We start from the raw sequence: 5,173 nt of genomic DNA, 5'->3' as shown, positions 1-5,173 counted from the left end.
AATTATTGTGCGGTATACCACGAATTATATACTAAATCACTAAAATTAACAAAAGAGTACATTAGCAAAATTAGTATTAAAATAGTACATTAACAAAAAAAATAAAAAGAAACTTTCTCGCGGTGTACCGCGGGTCATAATATAGTATGACAAGTAAATTTGATACTTGGCCTTATCCGGGCCAACACAACGCACCAGGACGCGAGGGTTGCAAAGCCTAAGCAGCCTTGGTCGCAGGTGGAATTGCATCCATTGAGGACCGGTCGGGAAGCTGTAGCTTCCGTCCCTCGACTAGACCACCCGGTGTAGTTCCTATCGTAGCGTCCCGTGGCTATCCGTTGGCTCGTCCGGCTATAGGACGGTTCAGGGGCGTTAAACTCCCCACAAGTTGTTTGAATGTTGTGGGATCAACAGCTTCTCCAACTCCCACTCTTGACAAAATGGTTTCAGGTACAATCGGATTCTTCACATCATTGCATTTCTCCATCCCATACTTCACCAACAGTTCTTCAGCATATTTATGTTGATTGATGAAGATACCCCTTTCATCTTGAATAAATTCAACACCTAGGAATTATTTTATCTTTCCGAGATCAGTCATGGTCCGAGATCAGTCATGGAGAACTCTCTCATCATTGATTTCTTGAACTCTTCTAGCATTGTGAGTGAATTTCCTGTGTAAATCAGATCATCGACATACAAGTTTACTATTAGGATGTTATCTTCTTCTTTCTTCACAAAGAGCGTGTACCATCAAAGAGCTTTCTCAAACTTCTCCTTTAGAAAGTAGCTCTCAATCCAACTGTACCAAGCTCTTGGTGCTTGTATGAGCCCGTACAATGTCTTCCTCAACTTGTATACTTTATTGGATTCATCTTCAACTACAAATCCCTTTGGCTGTTCTACACAGATCTCTTCATCCAACTCTCCAAGTAGAAAAGCACTTTTCACATCAAGTTGAAACACTCCCCAATTGTTCTCCGCAGCCAAAGCAAGAATCTATCTGATTGTATTCCATCGAGCAACCAAAGCAAAAACCTCATGACACTCCATACTTCTGATGATACCCTTTAGCCACCAATCATGTCATGAACTTATCTACCTCATTGAACTTCATTTTATACACCATTTGACACCAAGTACTTTTGCTCTGTGCGGTAGATCCATCAGCTCCCAAATGTTGTTTTCTTCAATGGCTTTGATTTCAGCTTCCATGGCCTTTTTCCATACGTCTTGCTGCACTGCATCCTCAAAACGATATGGATCATCATATGCAATAAACATGGCCAAAATGTTATTTTCACCTTCTTCTGAAATCACAAATCCTGCATTTCCTACATTTCCTGTGACATAATAGTCTTTTATCCACACAGGTGCTTGGCGATTTTGTTTTGTCCAATGAGCTATTGGTGTTTGATTGGGACTGGTTTTCTGAATATCCACTTCTCCACCCTCTTCTTCTTCGTTGTTTTCAGGAGAATGGGGTGGCACAGGTGCTTCATTCTCATTCTGCTTGTAATGTCCCTTCTTGTGACATTTGTAACACTCTACCATCTCTCTTGAAGAGTTTTCACGCCCTCTTCCTTGGTAAATGATGTCACTATATTTTACCATATTTTAGGTCTTGTTTAGTTCATGTTTTGCATCATATAGAAGTGATTCCTTAGTATTTATCACCATTTCTGTCCAACTATGCATTTAGGATGTTTAGAAGCATGCATTGCATACATTTATGCATTTGGAGTATTATTAGGTATTATGGAGCTCTAAAAGGGTAAGGAAGGACTTGCTGTTATTTCTGGAGCTAAACAAGAGGATAGGGAGTATCAGGAAGGTTCGGAAGTCCACTCGACCACAGCACTGGATCATGCACACGGTCGAGTACTCGGTCGGATGCATATTGAGCTCCTCAAAGATCGATCCGAATGAAGATCTTCCGTTGCGATTCAGCTTCCGCATCCTTCACTAGAGTTGTAGGAAATTTCTTTAAGTTTCTAATGCCGGTGGTTTCAAGTCAATCGGAGGTGTTGTGACAGAGTAATACGGATTTTACTGAATAAATATCATCCCAGATCGAAGACTGAAGCTACTTGACGGACATACCACTCGACCATGCACTCGACCGAGCACATGGTCGAGCTGACCGCTATCTCTCTGTTTTGTCCTCTAGCTAACTAGGGCTTCTCTCTCTTTACTATATATATGTGCTGGCACTTGTGGCCGAAGAAGAGAGACCTTGGAGACCATGTAGACACCTCATAACCTAGTTTTTTCCATTTTTAGCTTCTTTTACTTTATTGCATCATCTCTTATCTTTTCTCTAGATTTTCATAGATTTGTAACCTTCATAACTTTGAATATGTTGAATATTTGCTTTCACTTCTTTGTTCAATATTGTTCATCTTTATCTCATCTTTCTAATCATGATAGTTTCATTAATTTCTGGGTTTGTGTTCTTCATGATGATTTTTAGATCTTATTAGTGGCTTAGGATCTTAGGGATGGATTAGGCTGGGTAAAGGTTATAGTTGTTTAGATTGGTCAAGCTTGATTGTTATATATCTCTTCTAGATTAGATATGCTCTATGCTATTCTTATACCGAGAGGGTAAGGATAGATCTTAAGCTTCTTAGCATCACACCAATGTCTAAGTTGTTAGATAAGGCTAATGCTAGAGATTATTATGAAGCATGCTAAGAGATTAGATGTTTAAAGTGATTTTTGACATTGATGATCTGGGTTTTAATGCCTGCTTTGATATGTAATAGCTAGTGAGAACTAGGTCTAAGAAGTATCTTGGCTTGATTGTTATTGTCATGAGAATGGATTAACATGTATTAGAAGATCATTGTCTAGAGATAGCTCATTGTTGATTGAGGTTTGTTGACCAATTTAGATAGTCATATCTTGAGTCCATCCTATGAATCCATCCTTAGGATTTTCTTTGTTTATTGATTTCCCTGTTTAAGTATTGTTAATTGCTTGTTGTTTGCTCTGTTTTCATTATTTGTTCTGTTTCTGTTCATTCGCTTGTCAACTCGACCATGCACTCGACTGAGTGCTAGGTCGAGCTCCATTTTACTTTCTTGCTTATGCATTGTTCTGTTCATGTTTTCTTCTGCTTATTAGTTAATTCTGCTTAGTCTTGTTTATTGCACTTGTTCTACAATTTAATTCAGCATTAGTATTGTCTTAAGTTGCCTTAGTTCATTGCATTTCATTATTGTCATTAGGTTGTTAGAAACAAATCAACTTGATATTTGGCTTAACTTGAATGCATTGATCACATCTTGACTGCTTACATATCACACTCTTTATGGATTGACATCCTTTATGCTACAACATCATAAGGGTATTGAAACACCTTACATACATTTTGATCATCTTAGCCTAAGTCTGTTTGTTTGCATGTCATCATTCATTCATTCATAGGTTAAGATAGAAAAATCCATGTTTCAATTGGCGTCGTTGCCATTAGGGTGTTTATATGTTCCAGTTGAGATTTCATTGTTTCAAGATTAAGCTATGTTACTTTTGATTCTATTACTCACCTCTCTCTTGTTCTGGTGTTGTGTTTTGATTCTCAGGTACCACTCGACTAGGCACTCGGCCGAGTACCTCAAAGCAAACGGTCGAGTGGTTGTTCGAGCACCTGGTCGAGCACCTGCTCAGAGTCTAAAAAAAGCAGAAAAAGAGGTGGAAATGGAACTTCCACAGAATCTGCATGAACCTCAAAGGAGAAGGAAGATTGGTGATAGTGACGCTCCCACTACTCATACTCAGAGATATGGGATAGTGCCTCCTCCTATCCACAACACAACCTTCACAATCAAGACTAGTCTGATCTCAATGGTTAAGAGCAGCAGATTTCATGGCCTGCCTACTGAAGACCCACTTGCACACCTTGATGAGTTTGATAGGCTCTGTAGCCTTACCAATATAAATGGAGTTAGTGAGGATGCCTTGAAGCTGAGGTTGTGTCCTTTTTCTCTAGGAGATAAAGCACATCAGTGGGAGAAGACTCTACATTCTGGAAAAATCACCTCTTGGGTTGATTGTAAGAAATTCTTCCTTTCAAAATACTTCACTAGTTCAAGGACTGCACATTTGAGGAATGCAATTTCAGGATTTCTCCAACAGAATGGTGAATCTTTCAGTGAAGCATGGGAGCGCTTCAAAGGCTACCAGACACAATGCCCACATCATGGATTCAGCAGGGAATATTTGTTTTATACTTTGTATAGAGGTGTTCTTCCCAAGATCAGGATGCTCCTAGACACAGCCTCCAATGGAAGCTTCATGAATAAAGATGTAGATGAAGGTTGGGACTTAGTAGAGAACTTTGCTAAGTCCAATGGCAATTACAATGAGGAATATGATAGAAGCTTAAGAGAAGGTGTTGCTTATGAGGAAGGGCATATAAAGGAACTACAAGCCTTAGATGAGAAGCTTGAGAAGCTAGATAAACTACTTCTAACCCAACAAAAGCAAGTACCTGTTTTTTGTGAAGATGAGAAGTTTATGGTTCAAGTCTATCCTCCACAACAACTCCAACAAGCTCCTGCTCTAGATCAAGAGATGAAGAGTATGCTTCAACAATTGCTACAAGGCCAAGCTATTGGATATATGAAAAAAAGTACTAAGCTCACAGAGATGAAAAACAAGATAGACTCCACATATGGTGCCCTTAATATCGAGATTGAAGCTTTAACTTGCAGAATACTTCACCTTGAGAGCAAGAGTGAATCTTCTTCTTCTAGACAACTCAATGGGACATCAATTAAAAATCTAAAGGAGTTTGCCACTGCCCAAGCTATCTCTCTCAAAGAACTACCTACAAAGCTCACTGAGGACAATTACAACCAAGATAGGGAGGATTTTCTTCAACCAGAGGTGCAGAATGAGAAGAGAACTGAGCTTGAGACACCACTCGACCATACACTCGACCATGCACACGGTCGAGTGCCTAGTCGAGTGCCTGATCGAGTCATTGCTCAAGAATCTAGCAAGCCGGTTCGGTTCATTCCTCCTCCCTATCAGCCACCTTTGCCATTGCCAGGGCGGTTTAAAGAGCAAATGCTGAAAAAGTACAAGGCTTCTATTGATAAGCAGGCATTGATGGTCTTGAGTCATGAACCTTTGTTACAAGATGTTGAAATGATAGAGAAGCCAC

General features: G+C 39.6%; 1 non-coding gene across 1 annotated transcript; it reads right to left on the bottom strand.

Annotated features, from left to right (window-relative positions):
• Positions 1-4,105: 4,105 nt before the first annotated feature.
• LOC147920845 (small nucleolar RNA R71) lies at positions 4,106-4,211 on the bottom strand. Its single transcript, XR_015591883.1, has one exon. It is a non-coding gene; the product is annotated as a small nucleolar RNA R71 (small nucleolar RNA).
• Between the last annotated feature and the right edge of the window lie 962 nt (positions 4,212-5,173).

The sequence above is a fragment of the Camelina sativa genome, chromosome 19 (genome assembly GCF_030686135.1).
Source record: "Camelina sativa cultivar CO46 ecotype springtype chromosome 19, ASM3068613v1".
Lineage (NCBI taxonomy): Eukaryota > Viridiplantae > Streptophyta > Magnoliopsida > Brassicales > Brassicaceae > Camelina > Camelina sativa.
Note: the sequence above shows the minus strand (reverse complement) of the source record. Positions and strands in the feature narration are given on the sequence as shown.